Genomic DNA, 21,166 nt, shown 5'->3' with positions numbered 1-21,166 from the left:
GTTAGACAATAATTCACTGTGCAAGAGATTTCAGATGCTTTTCTCAAATTGACATACCAAAGTACCTTAATCAATAGTTTACATTCTTAATATCAATGAGATTGTAGTTATTCAATGATATGAACTGTACTCTACATCACACATATATTTAATATGTTGTTTAATCAGTCATTAAAACCTTATGTTGTAGAATGAGGATGAGATGAGAAAAATCCCTCCAAAGCACTGTCAGCCTTCATGGAATGTAATGCCAAAGCTCTGAAGGCTGAGACAGGGCAATGGAGAGGAGAATTTACTGGATCTCCCGAGGTACAGAAGGTAGAGCAGAGAGATATCACCAGTCATGCAGATAGCTCACATACAGGCTTTAATGCAGAGAAGGATCCTCAGGGTTTGAACACTGATAGCTGGGTTTTAGTATTTAATTCATTGGAAGCAAGGTTATTCTTTGAAGAACGCTATTCAAGGTAACTAAGAAATGTCGTTTAATACATGTGATGTTAATCAAAATGCAAATATACATATGTTTGAATAAGGAAAGTTGAATAGCAAACTGAATCTGAAGTCAGAAATTCCCAGTCTTGGTCTTGCAAGGACTATTTGGCCACTGGAAAATCAGTTATTCTTTTTAGACCTAAGTTTCCGTGTCTGTAAAATGAGAGATTTGGACTTAGTGATCTCTTTCAACCTTAAAATTCTGTGATTCTTTGTTGACCTATATCTCTTACCTTAAGTTCAGATTGGTAAATCGTATTTAATAGAGCAATTAAATGATAAATCCTTATTATTCCATGAAGTTAAATTAAGATAAAGATATAGTAATAGAACTATTATTATTATTTCTTGAGCATCCACATCATGCTTCTAAAAACTAGTTATGTGCTTCTTTCTTATTTATACCATGTATTATTTGGGCATCAAAATACAAATTTTAATTTAAAAAGAAGAAAAATAAAATACAAAAGCGGTTAGTTCATCTTTGATATTATGACTTATCAGCAATAAAGAGAAGATAGGAGCTATTGGAACTGGTAGCAATGAATTAAAGTGCGGACCAGAAAGTAACTGTATATCACCTGGAAAATTATAGAGATTTAAAAATTCTTATTTATGAGTCCTCGAACTTGATAATGAACTCTTCGTGTAAGATAGATCTCAAAGTAAAAAAGGTATGTCATCCTTTATTTGCTCACGTATGAGATTAAAAAGCATCTTCCTAAAGTACAGGAAGTTGAGGAGCTTATCTTACTGTGCATTGTTGGTGCGCCACAGATATTTATTGAATCAGTAAATGTAAAGAACTACGTTGTTACTTGGTTAAACAGCAAAGAAGCCATGAAAAGAGAAATTTAGAGTTTGTTTTTTGCTTTTAATAGGGGAGTTTCTAAAGGAGCATACATTAAAATTTAACCGAGGTTGGAGAGCAAGAGAAATGAGACTCTATAGAGTAAGACAAAGAAGATGCCAAGGAAAATTGTGGGTCTCTTGCATCTGCTGAGTATGTGATTTTATTAGCAATTTATTTTATTGAAAGAATGTAAGAAATGTGAACTTAAGGTCGAAAAAGATACATTTATTTATTTTGTCCATTTCCTAAAATCTCTTGAGGCTCGGGGTTACCTGTGGTTTTTGAAAATATTTCTGTTGTCATCAATAAAGTAGTCTCCTACATGACAATAAAAATTTGTGTAAGATACACACAGAAAAATGAAGAGGATATAGATGCAGAGGAGAGCAGAATTTATTAAACCATTTGGACCATTTAATATATTTGGAGGAAATATCTATGCTAAGTTTTTGAGAATGAATAAGTACTCATAAGATGAATAATAATAAATGATATTTTAGCACATAAATATGCATAAAGACATGAAATAAAATAGTATATTCAACTAACTACTAGTAATTTTACCTTTCTGTAATGTGATGTCCAAAGATCAGGAAACAACAGGAGAGGAAGAAGAGACAATTTAAGAAGCCAATGCAGTAATCCAGGCAAAAAGTGAAGAGGACCAGATCTAAATTAATGGCAGAGAATTGGAGAGAAAAAGTAGATTCAAGGGGTACTTAGGGAACAAGATCTTTGGGATTTGGTGATTATTGGGAAGTAGGGGATCTTTTAACCACTTTATATTTTAAGACCCTTATTGATCTTTAAATAAATATGATGGCAGGAATTATTAGGTTAAAAAATTCCCTGAAGTGTTTACATGTGGTTATTACATTTATATGCTCACCATTTAAACACCTAGATAATTAATCTTTCACTTTCATACAGATATTTTGTTGATGAGTAGACAGAGAAGCAGTTAAGATTACAGTGTATGTTTTACAAATTATAACAAAAAAGAGAAAATTTATTAAATTTAATCAGTGTGGACTTATTTAAATTCTTGTCAGTTAAATGGCATAGAGCAACTTTTTTTTCTGGCTGCACCACATGGCATGTGGGATCTTAGTTCCCCAACCAGGGACTGAACCCGCACCCCTTGCAGTGGAAGCGCACAGTCTTAACCACTGGACTGCCAGGGAAGTCCCAACATTTTTATGATATGCAAAACTTTTTAAATCCTCCTCACTATTTTGAGAACATACTTCAGAAATACCCACAAACATCTTTGCTTTTAGTTCATCAATATAAAAGGATGAAGTAGTAATTCCCTTCTGTCAAAGTAGAGGTATGTTTTAGCTCCTTTTCTCATAAAAACAAAACTACAGCAACTTTCCTTTCTTTTATATATGCATCTTTTTAAATATCTCTATCTGTGTCCCCTTCCACAATATAGCTAATTAAATTTTGTTTTCTTACACGCTGTAAAGGCAGCTGTAATGTCCTGCTTACTAAAAATGACTGAAGTAATATAATTCTTGTTAGAACTTGTTTGATTACAGACTTGCTCACTACAATCAGGCATCAGCAATTCCTTCTTGAGAAAAAGAGTAAATAAAACCTATTTCAAAATATTTCATTGTTTAGTAATGATCTTTGCTGGGCACAGTCCTAACAGTTGTTTTGTTACTAAAAAAAAATAGAAAACAGGAAATTATAGTTTAGTAATATAAGGAATACTTATAAAAAGATATTCACTTTATTTAGCTTCCTCCTAAAGTACAACCAGTATCAAGAAATATTTATGGACCTGGGGTTTTATACACATATACACACATTTTTGTGTGTGTATACATATATATGTGTGTCTATAATTACTAGATATAGTGAATAGATGTATTTATTGGCTATATTTTGCTGCTTAACTAACAACCATAAAACCTTGTGGATTTAAACAGCACTTCTTTTAGCTTCTAATTCTGTTAATCATCAGTTTGGGTTGGACTCAGCAAGAAAGTTCTCATGATGGTTTAACTTGGGTCTTCTCATGTACCTGCAGTCAGCTGCAGGTCTGGTGGACAGCTCTGCTTTTAAGGTTTGAATGACTGTTGGCTGGGGTAACAGCAGCAAGTGGGTTTATGGATCTCTCATCATCCAGTGGCTAGTCCAGGTTTGTTTCCATGATGGTGACAAGTTTCAAGAATGGAGAGAAGGCAAGCCCCAGTGCTTAATCACTATTCAAGCCTCTGCTTGTGACACATTTGCTACTGTCTCCCATTGGCCAGAGCAAGTCACATGGCCAAGTACAAGGTCAGTGCAGGATGGAATTTTGCAAGGGGGAGGGATACAGAGAGTCATGGAGACAAGAATAAATTAGAGGCAATTGTTGCACCAGTTTACCACAACATGGTACTCTGAGGGTATGCGTGTGTCTGTCTATCTACTTATCTATTTATCTATCTATAAATCAGTAGAATAAATGACTAAACTCAGCTCCTACATTTAATGGTACAACCACTGACCCATAATTGAGCATTTCACTGAAGCTAAGGGTGTGATTTGAAAGAAATGATGTGGTCAGAACAGCATTGTAGTGTATGACCTCTTCAGGTAGCATTTTATATGTTCTGAACTCTTCCTTCCTAATTACTAATGTATCTACTTGTTTTTAATCTGGAAAATTACATGCTTTTGCAAATTGCAGTGGCAAACAGACCCTGAGGTGGCCTCCAGTGTTTCCCACTTTTGAGTATTCATGCATTGTGTAATCCCCTTACCTGTGACTTGCTTTTAGCATGTGGACTATGGGAAAAAGGATGTCATTCCTCCGATTACATTACATTTGATAAGACTGTCTTGCTAGCAGTCTTGCTCCCACTGTACTGCTGGCCTTGAATATGTAAACTGCCCAAGAAAAAGGGCCGTGTGGCAGGGAACTATGGCTGATCTCTTTCTAGGAGCTCAGGGTAGCCTTTAGCTGACGGCCAGCAAGAATCCAGGGCCACCAGTTTGGAAGTTGATTCATCCCCACTTATGTCTCCAGGTGAAAACAAAGCCCAGGTGGACACCCTGAGTGTAGCCTGTGAGAGACCCTGTCAGAGGATCCAGTCAAGCTGTGCCTGGACAAAGAAACTATAAGATTATAAAAATGCATTGTTTTAAACCACTAAGTTTTTGGTAGTTTGTCATACAGCAATAGAAAACCAATACACAGGCAAATATCTACTTGAGTTAACATCCACATATCCACATTAAAAAAATGTTCAAATTTGGCCTTGTTTTTCTTTAAGGCTAATTTTTACACAAAGCTTATCAAAAAAAGCAATAGCTACATGGAAATGTATAGATTTCTTGCATTACACATTTTCCGACTCTGTCAACATATTTTAATACATTATACTTCAGATCAAGACAAAAGTCCTGTTTAATTAGCTTTGGGAATAGAAGACTTAATCAAAACAATTTAAAAATTATTGTTATCTCACTGCGTTCAGCTCTTAGCCCTGACATGACATATGTGGTTACAATCTTATTTTTCCAAAATACTAGGAAATAATTACTTTCATTTTTATTGTATAAAGTACTATAAATTTACAATGGCTAATCTTCAAGTTAATTATGTATTTAACTTGAAACCATTTTAAATATACGCAAAGTTCTTCATGTTTCATGTCAAAAATAAGTGTTTTCTTCAACTATCTAAGGATGACTTTAGTGAAACAAAGAACTAGAGCCTGTTTTTGCTATTTGTAGCCCACAGGAAAAGAAAAAATTTAAAACTAAGAGCTTGTATTTTGAAGTTTCTTACAGGAAAATATTTGATCATTTTAGCTTATAAAAATATATCAATTATAAGTGACAAGTTTTATCTTTTTCTGTTACACAATTATTTTAACAAAAAGCTGTTCTTAATATATTTTATTTATTTTAATCTTCTGTAAATATAGGCACTTTGCTCATTTTTATGTTGTGTGAAATGAATATCAGATGGTAAAAGATCATTTTGATATGATTTTGACATTAAAGCATTCTGTACCCATAAAATTAATGCTATGGTGGTACTGTTAATGAGTTAGAAGCCCAATGGAATTGCAAGGGAAATACTGGGAAGGAAAAGGCAACAGTATTATTAGGATTAATATTGCAAGTACTTCCAGTTATTTTCCCTTTAAGACTTCTTTCCTTTTTCTTTCTTTTTTTTTTTTAACTTTCCACAGTTACCCTGTCTATTTGTAAGGGAAGTTTCAAAATCAAGTCCTATTATGCCATACAGTAGAGTAGCAGAGGCAGAAGGATTTCTGCTGTCTTTAAGAGTTATTCTGAGGAGAAAGAAAGCATGAGTGAATAGAGGAAGAGAAAAGTGCAGGTGATGACAGCCTTAGAACTATGTGAATAACATGCAAGCTTTTGTTTTTATTTTTTCTCAGCAGCTATTCATTTTATTTTGTTAGGTTGTACAACATGATTTTCTTTTAAAGGTGTACAACGTGATGTCTTAATATATGTATACATTGTGAAATGATTACTACAATTAAGTTAATTAATACACCCATCACTTCACATAGTATCACATTTTTGTGCATGGTGAGAACACAAGATATTTTTGCAAATTTCAAGTATACATAGTATTATTATTTCAAGTATTATTAACTGTAATCACCATGCTGTACATTAGATGCCCAGAACTTAGTTCATTGTATAACTGAAAGTGTGTACACTTTGACCAACATTTTCCCATTTCCTCCGCCTACCAGGCTGGGGAACCCAGCATTTTACTCTCTGATTCTAATAGTTCAACTTTTAAATTTATGTTATTTATTTATTTATTTATTTTTAATGGAAGGATTCTTTAAATTCTACAGTGCTTTACGGAGTTCAACTTTTTAGATAATGCAAATGAGTGAGATCATACAATATTTGTCTTTCTGTGTCTGGCTTATTTCATTTCACATTATGTACTCCAGGTTCAACCATGTTGTCACAAATGGAAGGATTTCCTTCTTATTTATGGCTGAATATTACTTAATTGTATATTATACATAAAATATAATATATACAATATACAATGAATATATGACATATACATATATTGCAAATATATAATGTTTTCTTTATCCATTTATCTGTCAATGGGCACTTAGTTTGTTTCCACATTTTGGCTCTTGTGAATAATTCTGCAATGAATATGGGATTGTATGTATTTCCTTGAGATATTGATTTCATTTACTTTGGATAATCCAGAAGTAGAATTTATGGATAATATTATAGTTCTATTTTTTTATTTTTTGAGGATCCTCCACACTGTTTTTCATAGTGGCTATACCAGCTTACATTCCCACAAACAGTACAAGCGTTCCCTTTTTTCTGTACACTTGCCAACACTTGCTATCTTTTGTCTTTTTAATACTACTTATCCCAATAGATGTGAGGTGATTTTGATTGTGGGTTTGATTTGCATTTCCTAGATGATTAATGATGTTGAACACCTTTTCATGTACCTGTTGTCCATCTGTATGTCTTTGGTCTGTTCAGGTCTGTTGACCGTTTTCAATCAGGTTATTTGTTTTCTTGCTATTGAGTTATATGAGTTCCTTACACATTTTGGATATTAACCTCTTATAAGATATATGATTTTCAAATATTTCCTCTCATTCCATAGGTTTCCTTTTCATTTTGTTGATTGTTTCTTTTGCTATACAGAAACTATTTAGTTTGATGTAGTCCCACTTATTTACTTTTGTTTTTGTTACCTGTGCATTTGGTGTCATATCCAACAATCATTTCCAAGACAAATAGAAAGGAGATTTTTTTTTCCCTATGATTTTTTCTAGGAGTCTTAGGATTTTGGGTCTTACATTTAAGTTTTTAATCCATTTCAAATTAAATTTTATATATGGCATAAAATAGAGTCCAAATTCATTCTTTTGCATGTAGTTATCCAAATTACCAACACCACTTATTGAAGAGACTGTCCTTTTTGTATTTTTCTTGGTGACCTTGTCAAAGATTAGTTGAATATAAATATGTGGGTTTATTTCTGGGCTCTCTGTTCCATCAGTCTATGTGTTTGTTTTTATGCCAGTGCCATAGTGTTTTGATTAATAGAGCTTTGTAATATAATTTGAAACCAGAAAGTATAATTCCTCCAGCTTTGTTTTTCTTTCTCAAGATTGCTTTGGCTGTGTGTGGTCCATTTGGCTATTTATGGTTTCATGAAAGTTTTATGATATTATTCCTATTTCTATGAAAAATGTTATTGGAAATTTGATAGGGATTGCATTGAATCTGTAGATCACTTTGCATAATTTGGCAAGTTAAAAAATATTAATTCTTGCAAACCACAAACATAGGATATTTTCCATTTATGTCTTCCTCATTTTATTTGTGTCTGCCTCAGTTTATTTCATCAGTGTCTGATAGTTTTCAGTGTGCAGATCTTTTACCTCCTTGGTTTAATGTACTCCTAAGTATTTCATTCTTTTTCATACTATTGTAAATGAGATTGTTTCTTAATTTCATTTCAGATAGTTTGTTGTTTGTGTATAGAAATGCACCTGACATTTGTATATTAATTTTGTATCCTGTAACATTACTGAATTTTTTTATTAGTTCTCAGAGTTTTTTGGTCTTTAGGGTTTTCTCTATATAGATCTCTATGTAGATCATGGCATCTACAAAGAGAGACAGTTTAACTTCTTCTTTTGTGATATAGATGCCAATTATTTCTCTTTCTTTCTTCATTTCTCAGGCTAGGAACCACAGTACTATTTTGAAAAGAATAGAGACAAAGTTGAAAGTTATAGAAGTGTTAAAAATGGGCACTCTTGTCCCTGATCTTAGAGAAAAAGCTTTCAGCTTTTCACCATTGAATGTGATGTTAGCTGTCATATGATGTTCTTGTCATATATGGACTTTATTATGTTAACATTCACTCCTTCTATATCAAGTTTGTTGACAGTTTTTGTTAGAAAATGATGCTGAATTTTGTTGAATACTTTTTCTATCTATTGAGATGATCATATGGTTTTTATCCTTCATTATTTTAATATGTTGAATCACATTTATTGATTTGCATATGCTGAACTATCTTACTATTTTTGCATTCCAGTGATAAATGCTACTTTATTGTGGTGGATGATTCTTTTAATGTCTGTTGAATAAGGTTGGCTTGTATTTTATTGGGAATATTGGCCTGTAATTTTCTTTCCTAATGTTGTCTTTTACTTCCTTTGTTATCAAGATGATATTGGTCTCATAAAATACGTTTGGAAGTGTTCCCTCTCTTCAGGTTTTTGGAAGAATCTGAGAAGAATTGACATTAATTCAGTTTTAAATGTTTGGTAGAATTCACCTGTGAAGCCATCTGGTTCTGGGCTTTTCTTTGAAGAAGTTTTTGTTTACTGCTTCAGTCTCCTAACTTGTTATTAGTGTGCTTTAATTTTCTGTCTTTTCATGATTCAGTCTTGGTAGGTTGTATGTTTCTAGGAATTTATCCATTTCTTATTGTTTATCCAATTTGTTGGTGTATAATTATTCATAGTAATCTTTTATGATCCTTTCCATTTTTTTTGTAACAGTTACAATGTCTCTTCTTTCATTTATAATTTTATTTGAGTTCCTTCTTATTTCTTCTTAGTCTAGATAAAAGTTTGTCAGTTTTGTGTATCTTTTCAAACAAGCTTCTTTTATTTTTATTGATCTTTTCTATTGTCTTTCTAATCTCTATTTCATTTTTTTGCTTTTATCTTTATTATTTATTTTCTTATACTAATTTTGGGCTGCATTTTTTTTTCTTTTTATATTTCCTTGAGGTATAATGTTAGGTTGTTTGAGTCTTTCTTTTTTCTTAATGTAGGTGATTATTGCTGTAAACTTCCCTCTTAGAACTGCTTTTGCTGCATCCCATGAGTTTTAGTATGTTTTATTTCCATTTTCATTTGTCTCAAGACACCTTTTGATTTCCCTTTTGATTTTTTCTTTGGTTGTTCAGAAGTGTGTTAAATTTCACATATATGTAAATTTTCCATTTTTCCTCCAGTTATTGATTTCTAATTTCATACCATTGTGGAAGGAAAGGATAATTGGTATGATTTCCATCTTTTAAAAATTGTTAAGACTTGTTTAGTGGCCCAACATATGATCTGTGCTGGAGAATGTTCCGTGTGTAGTTGAGAAGAATGAGTTTTCTAATTCTGTTGCGTGGATTGTTCTGTACATGTCTATTAGGGTCTATAGTGTTATTCATGTCTGCTGTTTATTGATTTTCTGTCTGGATAGTCTAGACATTGATGAAAGAGGGGTAATAAAGTCCTGTTGTATTTTTGTATTGCTATCTATTTCTTCAGTTCTATTAATGTTTGCTTTGTATATTTAAGTGCTCCAATGTTGAGTGTATATATATTTACAATTATTGTATCCTATTGATGAATTGACCCATCTGTTGTTGAATATAGACCTTTTTTGATTCCTGTGACTGATTTTGACTGAAAATCTATTGTGTCTGATAAAAGTAGTGCCTCCCTGCTCTATTTTGGTTACAATTAGCAAAATATCTTTTACCTTCCCTTCTTTTTCAGCCTATGTGTGTTCTTAAAGTTAAAGTGAGTCTCTTGTAGGTAGCATATTGTTAGATCCTGTTTGTTTTAACTGTTCCACCCCTTTGTGTCCTTAGATAGGAGAATTTAATCTATTTACATTTAGAGTAATTATTGGTAGATAAAGACTCCTATTGCCACTTTGTTAACTGTTTTGTCATTCCTTTATTTCTCCCTTCCTCTCTTAGCATATTTGTTTGTGATTTGCTGATTTTTTTATAGTGGCATGATTTGATTTCTTTCTTCCTCTCTTTTGTGTGTCTACTAGAAGTTTCTTCTTTGTGGTTACCATGAGGTTTACATAAGACATCTTATAGTTATAACAGTCTGTTTAAAGCTGATAACACCTTAACTTCAGTTGCAGAAACAAAACAAGCAAAAACCTGCACATTTACTCTCCCCAGCACACTTTTTATTCTACTGATGTCACATTTTAGATCTTTTTATATTTTGTATCCATTAGCAAATTAGTGTAGCCATATTTGCTTTTAGTACTTTTGTCTATTAACTTTTATGATAAAATGATTAAGATACCACCATCACAGTACTAGAATATTCAGGATTTGACTATATGTTTACTTTGAGTTTTTTAATTTCATATGTTTTCATGTTGTTACTTTAGTGTCCTTTTGTTTAAACTTGAAGAACTTCCTTTGGGATTTCTTGTAAGGAAGGTCTAGTGGTGATGAACTCCCTAAGCTTTTGTTTTGGGGAATATTTCTGAAGGACATCTTTACCAAATATAGTATTCTTGGTCAGCATTTTATTTTTCTATAAGCACTTTGAATATATCATCTTACTCCCTCCTGTTCTGCAAGGTTTCTGCTGAGAAATCTGTTGATTTCCTTGTGGTCAGTGGGGCTCAGTCCTTGTATGTGATGAGTCTCTTTTCTCTTACTGCTTTCAAAATTCCTTTTTCTTTTTTTGATCTTTGACAATTTGGTTATAATGTGCCTTGGCATAATCTTCTTTGGGTTACTCTTTCTTGGTCTTTGAGCTTCATGTAGCTGCATGTCCACATCCTTCCTAAGATTTGGGAAGTTTTCAGCCATTATTTCTTTAAATATGCTTTCTATCATTTTCTCTCTTTTCTAGTTCTCAGATTCCCATAATGTGTATCAATTTGCCCTTTTGATAGTATGTCATAAGTATGCTTTCTTCACTCTTTTTCATTCTTGTTGTTGTTGTTGTTCCTATAACTAGCTAATTTCAAATGGCTTGTCTTTAAGTTCATCTATTATTTCTTCTATAGGACTGAGTGAGCTTTTGAAGCTCTCTATTAAAATTTTCAGTTTTGTTATTGTATTCTTAAGCTACAGAATTTCTGTTTGATTCTTTTTTTATTGTTCTATTTCTTCATTAAAATTCTCATTTTTTAAAAATAAATTTATTTTGTTTATTTATTTATTTTTGGCTGTCTTGGATCTTCATTTCTGTGCGAGGGCTTTCTCTAGTTGTGGCAAGCGGGGGCCACTCTTCATTGCGGTGCGTGGGCCTCTCGCTATCTCGGCCTCTCTTGTTGTGGAGCACAGGCTCCAGACATGCAGGCTCAGTAGTTGTGGCTCATGGGCCCAGTTGCTCCGCAGCATGTGGGATCTTCCCAGACCAGGGCTCGAACCCGTGTCCCTTGCATTGGCAGGCAGATTCTCAACCACTGCGCCACCAGGGAAGCCAAAATTCTCATTTTTTTTCATTCATTGTTTTCTTGACTTTGTCTACTTATACATCTGGATTATGGCATCTCTTTGAGCTTCTTTAAGATGATTATCCTGAATTCTTTGTCAGACAACTTGTAGATCTCCATTTCTTTGGGGTCATTTACTGGAGTTTTATAATTTCCTTTATTGGTGTCATGTTTGTGTCATTCTTTGTGATCTGTGTCACCTTGTGTTGGTGTCTGTGTATTTGAAGGAGCAAACACTTCTTCTGGTCTTTACAGACTGCTTTTAGCAGGTGAAGATCTCCTGTTGGGTCCCTGGGCTGTCTCTGTATTGTCTCTGTGATTACAGTTGAGCAGGATTGGAGCCAAATCTTGTGGTTGCTGCTAGGTCCACTTTAGAGTCTGTGTTTGGAGAGCCTGTTACACAGGTGTTGGGTAGACATGGATACTTGGGTGGACAAGACTTCCAGTAGGGCAGGCACTAGTGCAAGTGTCCATTTCAGGCTCTGCAGATAGTGGGCTTGTTACCAGGTGTGTGGATGGCTGTGGCTCCCTACACGTCTCTGGGATGGCTCCTGACAAGTCACTGGGCAGGTCCCTGGGTGGATAGAATTGGCCCTGGACCATGGCTGAGAGGGACTGGAAACATCACAGGGTTGCTTCAGCATCCACTTTAGAGACTGAGGTCAGTGGGTCTACCTCTGGGGGAACAGATCAGCGTGACTCCCAGTGGATCCCTGAGTAGGCAGGATTGCTGTGTGACTGCAGCAGTGAGGGTCTGCAGTTGGGTTACAGGGCTACTTAAAGTTCCATAGTTTGGTGGGCTTACCTCTGGGGTTCAGATGGCAGCATCTCCTGGAAGGTCCCTGGGTGTGCAGGAGTATTCTCAGTCTGTGGTCGAGAGGAGCCAAGTTACAGGGCTGCTTCAGGATTGGCAGTTGGACTGAGGTCAGAGAGCCTGCCTCAGAATGGACAGGTGTGTCTGCTGACTGGTCCCTGGGTGAGTATGAGAGTATGACTGGTGGCCAAGAGTGGCTGGAGCCAGGCTTCAGGCCACTTCAAGGTCTACCAATGGGACCAAGGTTGGAGGGCTTGGGCTTGTTACCTGTGGCATGGGTGAATGTGACTCTTGGAGGGTTCCTGGCAGATGGTGCTGGTGGCAGGACCAAGACCAAACAGGGCTATAACTGATTCTACAGGGCGACAGAGCTGTTTCTGGTTCTGTATCTGGAACCACGGTCAGTGATCCTGTCACCTGGGCATGGGCCTGCCTTCTCAAAAGGCCCTCCTCAGTCTTGGGTTCCACTGGGTTTCACAATCTCCTCCCTGGATCCAAAAGCTCCCACAAAGTCACTTTTGTCTGTGGATAAGCTGTCAAATTATTGTTGCTGAGAGAGGATATCAATGGGGGACCTTCTATTCTGCCATCTTTCTGATGTCACTCAACATACAGGTTTTTAGTTGGGCATGATGGTCACTCAGAATGTAACAAATAGCTGGAGTAGTATCCACTTTCTCAGTATTGTTTAAGGACATGGTTTAAAGGTTATGTTGATAAGGTAGAGAAGAATAGGGAGAATGTAAGCAAGCAGTTTAGGTTGAAACTTTATATATTTTTTTCAAAGTTCATTATGGTATTTGTTTTTTTTTGCGGTACATGGGCCTCTCACTGTTGTGGCCTCTCCCATTGCGGAGCACAGGCTCTGGATGTGCAGGCTCAGTGGCCATGGCTCACAGGCCCAGCCGCTCCGCAGCATGTGGGATCTTCCCGGACTGGGGCACGAACCCGTGTCCCCTGCATCGGCAGGCAGACTCTCAACCACTGCACCACCAGGGAAGCCCTATGGTATTTCTTAAAAACTAAGCTGCCTACCAAATAAGCACACTGATGAATAACATCAAAATGTTGTTGTGGCAGGAAAGAGTTCATGGGGGTAAGTAAGAATCAGCCAGTGTCAGTTCGCATTTCTCCAAGGCCTATAGAGCTGATTAGACAGGGGAAGATTCATGATTATGTTGCATATACCATTCCACATTTTCATGCATTTTTCTAGGTCATTTACTTGGAGACAGGTTTCAGCAAAAGCAAATATATCTCATTTCATTTAGGATGCCAAGATGGTGTGACATTTTTGCAATTGAGATGGTATTGGTGGAATAACACAATTCAATACTTGATAAATATCATTTTCTCAAGCCAAAGTCCATTGCAGAAAAAAAAAAGACAAAAAAAGCATGGTGGATATAAAAATAAATTATTCAAGTTTCAAGGAATCATAATAAATGAAGCCACTTAAAATTTACCATATTCAATTAAACAAATACTACAAGACTGAAATGGTAATGCATTTGAGCAAAACAAACAATAGCATTTCAAAATGGCAGTATTTATATTAAAAACATTGAGTATCAATGATGCTATAATATTTTTCAAAACAGTCTTTTTCAGAAGAGTGTAAATAACTACTTTAAATAAGTTAGCTCTCATAGAATATATGGAAAGGACGAGAATTTAGAAATGACCTAATGAAGTTTTCTTATTGTTTCAATGAATAAACTGAGACCAAGGATAATCAATGACTCATTCTAAAGTACTAATTGTGACAGTCAGAACAAGGATTCTTAGCACCTGATCTGAACTCTATGCTCTTAATCTATATTATGCAACAGTAATTGCTTAATGCATGTTATTATGAGAAAATTGAATATTTTATAGCTCTAAATTTAATACTATATATCAGGTTAAATGTTTAAATTTTTGTGAGCATGTAGTATATAACATTTATAACTATGGATCTGTATATGTTTACTATAACTACAGACCTGTGTATATACAAATATATTGCATAAACTATTGATCTCTGTTTATAACAAATATGCTGAATAAAATCTCTTTGATTTATTGTATAAGGTTGCTAGTGTTAATATTTAAAATATTTATCCAAATAATGAATAACACTGTGTGACTATTTCTTCCATTCATTTCATGAGTTATCTCGTGAGATCTTATATGGTTAAGTAGATAATCCTGATGTGTGATAGATGTTAGGACAACTAGATGGATTAACAATTGATTAATGACCATCAGCTATTGGTAATGATATCCACAATTTCTTGATAGATCTTATACTTGGGAAAAAGTGTCTCCAGTTGTGTAACGATTCATCACGACTCTCTTACTCTTTATTTTTTCCGAATAATTTGAGGATTTATAAAAATTTTGTGTGACAAATTTTGTGTAACAAAATTTTGTTAGAATATATCTCAAGATGATAACGTTTTGTTAGTATTAGAGACAGAATCCAGAAATACTGTAGAGAGAGAAGGAGTAAAGGAGTAAAGTGAATTTGATTAAATAAAATTTAACAGAAATAAGTATAAGACCTTCTATTTGCACTGAAAAAAAGGAATAAATACCAGTGCCATAATTTACGCAAAAATATAGATATTTTAGTTAGCCATTAATTACCTCACTGTGGGGCATTTAAGTTAATTATTTTTTGCTAAGTCCTCAATTAATTAAAGAGTAGTCAATGAAAGATGCAGAACACTAAGAAATATGTATCAATAAAAAAGTTTTTCAATATGATTGTTGAAATTTAAGGTAAATTACACAATAAGGTATTATTCACAATTTCATCAGCTTTAAACTCTCAGTTTCTTTAAACTGTTTCATGTATACATTCACAAGCAGAGGAGAGTGCCACCTCCTGCCCACCATTTTAGGTAATGTAGAAAAAAAGGATTAGATCACAGAAAATTTCTTCAGTCTTCCCCAAATCCATTTATCAGTTGCCTGCCTTCCTAAGGTAATAAACAGAGATGATCCCCAGTTGCAGCTTCAGCTTTTCCATTTGAAAGGAGGGCATCCTCTGTCATTTATAGAAATTTTATAAAGTAGAAAAATGCAAAATCCTCATGTTGTATAACTATATTTAAAGTCAAAGAGCATCTCACACGTTTGTTTCATCTGTTTGTAATTTATACTAATCATCTCATTGGAAGTGGACAGCCTAAGCCTTATGTTGCCATATTCTCCTAGTAAAGTAAATAGTAAATAGAAATAATTTATATGAATTGATAGTGATACTCATCTTTATTTTTGCCTATAAGTTCATAGTATTTGGTTAGCTCTAGGTATTAAACTTCAGGAGATACTTCAACAAGTAGAAGAACACAGGTGATAATGATGAGATAGAAGGATGTGTTGAAATAATGTGACATGAAAAATAATTGAAGGATATAGGTTTTATCTCAGTGTCTATGTGTGTTATGGTAGCTGCCTTCAAATGCATTTTTTTACAACTTTAACAGTGGAATTAGTGGAGTTAGGATCTATAATTATAAAGTATAGTAAGACAGAAACAGAGCTCACAAAATGAAGGACCTGTGTAACAGAGAAATCTGTATATGACATAGGCAGTCTCAGGGTTTGAAAATTTCTGATTGTGGAAAAGGTTCATGCAGAGGCTTGACAGTCATTTGTCAGGATGCTGATTCTTTAGCAATAGATGTTCCTTCCCTTTAAGCTCAGAAATTCTATGATTTTGTGTATCTTAGTATTACTCTTCATCCAGCATCATAGTCTAACACAGAATTTATTTGGCACAGATTTGTAATTCTTATATATTATGAGGTAAATATAACCATCTGTGAAACTGGAGATAAAAGAAACATCAAAATTTTAAATGAAAAAATCCTGTGCTGCTTTTATTCAAATTATGAATAAGCCTCTCTTATGTGTTTCTTCTTAGCATATGTATGTGTTGATATTAGTGTGCATATGTAGAGCAGGGGCGAGATGAGCAGATAAACACCTCATAAGTAGTAAACTCACCATTCTCTCTGGAGTCTAGGAAGTATTACACATTTGAAGAGTTACTTCTTTATGATATTTGGCCCAAATTTTCTCATTTTAACTCAGTCCATTTGTTCATCTCATACCTTAATAGTCTCCTCAGTGAAATGCTCAGTAATTCTTTATCCTCTCTCTTCTTATACCTTTCAGATATTTGTAGGCTTTTATCATCTTACCTGTTAGTCATCCTTTTGCAGTTATAGAGACTTTGATTCTTTAATCATCTTTCATAAGTCAAAACCTATATTCCCTTAATCATTTCTGTTACGCTTCTCTGAACTTCCTTTACAAGTCTTTTATCTATAGTGTTCTGGTACTGAGATGTCTAAAGCCAAGTCTTTCATAATAAGTAAGGATGAGTAAGTGTAGCAAACCTGGTCTTGAGGCTTTCTACATTGGGAAATAAAGAGAGTTACTGTTTTTCTGTGCTGTATTTTTCTATAGAACACAGAAGGACTTAAGTTTCTTCAAAATATCTTGGTTAGAGGGAGAATCTGTGTTGGTAAGAGGCAGTTTTTTTTTTTTTCTTTTTCCTTTTCTGAATCTGGTTCCTTGTGTTATGTTTCTTGTCAAAGTATTATTCATGCTTTCTGGTTCTAATTCGAAGATCAGTGTTTACATTTATTCAATTTCTAGTTCCCCCTTTTCCTTTTTTTAAACTCTGTTTATTTTAAATTATAAGTTGGATTCAAACATTTTATATGATACCCAAATATATCTAATACATTGTGAAATATGGAAATTTTCAGAATAAAAAAGGTAACTGCCTTAAAGGAGTAAAATTTAATTACATCCTGGACATTAATCACATTTGAAAGTAGCTGCTTCAATTTTTAAATTCCTTTTTTTGGAGTTTATAGCTTGAAGAAGAAAGGATGCAGTTTTACTCTTTCTTTTTTTTCCCCCTGATATTTCTTTTAAACTAGCTTCTGAATATGAGCTCTGATTTCTACAATTGTCACCAACTCACACATCCTAGAACCATTATTTAATTTGATTAGGGGCTTTATTCTTCTCTGCCCTATAGTCAAGTTCTTTCTACACTTTGACTCTAGGTCTCCAAGAGACATTAATGTCTTTGAAATCTATCTTCTCCTTTCACTGACCATTTTCCCTTCTTCAGCATTGTCATTTTCTGATCTCTAAGCTGAAGGGAAAAGTCACCAAACCATGGAATCAATGGAGAATTGAAAAGCTAGGAATTCTTCTTTAAGTACTACCAAAGAAATATAATAGTTAGATTTCTTATAGCTGTCCATTAGACTTTGACTTGGCAATCAGTTCTTACCATGCTACTAAAATGCAGAAATAAGTAGTTTTGTAGTAATGGAATTAATTTGCAATATGCTGAAAATAAATGTAGTTAATAAGTACATGAATCACCTTGTTAGTATTTCAAATGAATTAATTTACTTCAGGCAATCATGGCAATCATGAACTGAAGCAGAGTTTTATGTATGCTTTTTAACATGAGAGAATAAGACAACAATTTAAGTAATTCCTTCAAGACCAGTGATTCTGGCTGTTACATTTTTTAATTCAAGTTACTTGGATAGCAATACAAGCTTGTTTTGAAAACTTAGAACCAACTTCAGTGTTGAAACCATGGTCTATAGCTGAAGTTATAGATATACTTTGTAATTTACTACACACACACACACACACACACACACACACACACACACACAAAAAGGGTTAAAAATTCAAAGCAGGCAGTGCACACATCAGGTAATTAGGATTAATATGTTGTTTGGAATTAAAGTCGAATCCTTTTAATTGGCACATCTCAGTGGGAATAGAAATACAAACTTGTAATTAGGTGATTGGCCTGATTATCAAAGCTTCATTGGCATAGATTGTGCAGAGAGAGTCTTTTTTCTTTTGGCATGAGTTTTTCAACCAACTATAGCATGTTAAGGGAGAAGCACTGAACAGCCATAATAGGGCTTCGATGTTGCCTAAAATGAACAAATGTATACAGAGCGAATCATCTAAGCCTGCTAAAGTATTTCATAACTGTATGTGAGAATCAGCATTTTAGAAATAAAAATGCATGTGCTATTTTAGTAAAATAATCTAATTTTTAATATTTATAATAAGTTAGTTATATTGAACTAAAACCTCTACCAATTAAATGGATTTGAAGTAAGTTTGTCATTATTAGGCACCAATCAGTTTCAACTCTGATCTATATTCAGGAGTCCAACCACATTACTATGGGGCATGCAGACAGAGGTCAATAAGCAAGAATGAGAATTCTTTTCTTTAATCTAATAAAAAGGCTTATGGGGAGGAAACCCCTCTAAAGTTAAAGAGCTGTAAACAGTTAATTGGCCACTATAAATTGTCTTTATGAGTGTGTTATGTAGTTATTTAACAGCATGTTATTGTCATTTTCTTCCCCTCATGCTGTTCTCTGTGTTCCTGATAGTGGAAATCAGGATTTCAACAGGTAAAGTCATCTAATTCATGTTGTGATATAACAGACAAAAATAATTCATTGAGGATCACTTAGGCACTCTTAGTTAGGAATCTGTAGTGAAACAGAAAGGGTCTGGACATACTTAAGAAAATGGGTTTTACATAATAGTAGTAATTCACATAAAATCTTAAACATGTTGCATATTTTAGAGAATAAACTATATCAAGCACTTTAGAAAACTCATTTGCACTGAATTCCAATGTTACTAGGAATTAATTTTTATGTTCCCTAAATGCTGTTTAGATATTCTATTTCCTGTTACTATATATAGCTGAGTTTGAATGGCATGTAAGTGTGTGTGTGTGTGTGTGTGTGTGTGCATGTGTATTGACTCAAACTACATTTCCTGCAAATAAGAGAAGCTCTATGACCTGTAGCAAATTGGGTTATATGAAAGCATGGAGGACAAGATTAAAATATATGAGTATAAGTTATTTTCCTTGTCACATATACTGAGGGGTAGTGTCATCATTTTCAAGGGACCACAAAGGACTCACCTTTAAAATATAGAAAACAAGAGGAAGTATAAAGTCTTATTTATTGTAGTTATATAGCATAGACAGGTGTTCTGGGTGAGATAGATACTACCTCACCCCTAGTCGTTCACATTAGCTCTCTATGCAGTCAAAAACTACTTATACTGTGAAGATTGTTTCTTGTTATTTTATAGTGGAAATCTGGCTCAATAATGCCTGTGTATTACTCTACTCCTTGAAAACAACATTAAGAGACATATCAGTAAAACATACAGATGAACTTGGACTTTTGTCTAAGTTAAAAGGTCACCTCAGGAAAAGATAATCATTTTCTATTAATGCTCAAACTACTATGCATTTCACTGAACTATGTGGAAGGACACAGTGTCTTATTAGAAGATTAGTTTACATTATAGTCTGACAAGAATGGCTTGTAAAGTGTGATTCATGCCCTGAAACAGCACACTAAAGATAATTTCTCCCCTGTCTAGTCTGTAATAATGAAAATAACCAAGAAACTCCATCCTAGAGTTTATAGGTCCATAAACATATACAAAATCAGGTCACCTTATGCCACCACTGTCATTCCCCATTCATATTTACTATGGTTATTCTATTTATTCAGAACTATACTCGTATTAAAGAGGGAATATAATCAACTCTTTAGTTTGGAGGAATACTTCCACATTTCCAGAATGAGCAAGGTATCAGCACCAAATGATAGGAGGAGAGACTACCAATTAAATATGCTGTGTGAATTTAATGTATTATTTATTTACTTTATTTTTATTCATTTTTGGCTGCATTAGGTCTTCATTGCTGCTTGCAGCCTTTCTCTAGTTGCGGCTAGCGGGGGCTACTCTTTGTTGCGGTGTGTAGGCTTCTCATTGCAGTGGCTTCTCTTGTTGCGGAGCGCAGGCTCGAGGTGCACGGGCTTCAGCAGTTGTGACACGTGGGCTTAGTTGCTCCGTGGCATGTGGGATCTTTCTGGACCAGGGCTCGAATCCATGTCCCCTGCATTGGCAGGCGGATTCTTAACCACTGTGCCACCAGGGAAGCCCCTGTATTATTTGTATATTGATCTATTCAGTGTAAGAATAATTTTGCTCAGTTAATGTACTCAAGGCCAAACAATTAAAATATATTGAAATATATTTAGAGAACTATCAAAACAGCCTAAAAATAATAGAGACAACCCATAATCCTTATTATTGGCCAGGGTTTAAGTATGAAAGGATTCCTAGTGGTACATTTATTATTATAATTTATTTCATTATCATTGTATGGATTGTGTAGAAATATGGAGGAGGAAATTTGCAATATCTCTGACTGCTATAAAAATTTCCATATACCTAGAGAGAAATATAATAATTATGAATTAATTCAGCTGTATAGTGACTGATTACTTACTATAGAATTATTTACTGTTTAGTCAATGAATGGACATGCAGTAACATTTTAGAGTATATTATTAAACAGAATATAGCTTAACTAAGACAGATATTATTATTTTGCACATCATTTGTTACAAAGTTGATAACTACATTTGATGGTTTCCTGTCACCCAAAATATAATATAATTTAATATTATCATTATTAGTAATTAATGATAATATAGATATCATTTAAATGTATTTTCAAAAATCCTAGTTATTCTTCAAAACCCAGTTCAAATTCCATCTTATTAATAGAGATTTCTCTGGCCCATCCTCAGAAAGATTAGCTACTCCTCTGTTTCTTATGCAGGTTTCTATCATTCATTTCTC

At 34.1% G+C, this 21,166-nt stretch overlaps 1 pseudogene; it reads left to right on the top strand.

Annotated features, from left to right (window-relative positions):
* Window positions 1–237: 237 nt before the first annotated feature.
* Window positions 238–21,166, top strand: part of LOC132486797 (NADH-ubiquinone oxidoreductase chain 5-like) — a 53,396-nt pseudogene continuing 32,467 nt past the window's right edge.

This window comes from Mesoplodon densirostris, chromosome 3 (assembly GCF_025265405.1).
Source record: "Mesoplodon densirostris isolate mMesDen1 chromosome 3, mMesDen1 primary haplotype, whole genome shotgun sequence".
NCBI lineage: Eukaryota > Metazoa > Chordata > Mammalia > Artiodactyla > Ziphiidae > Mesoplodon > Mesoplodon densirostris.
The sequence above is the reverse complement of the archived record's forward strand: the minus strand, read 5'-3'. Positions and strand labels throughout refer to the sequence as shown.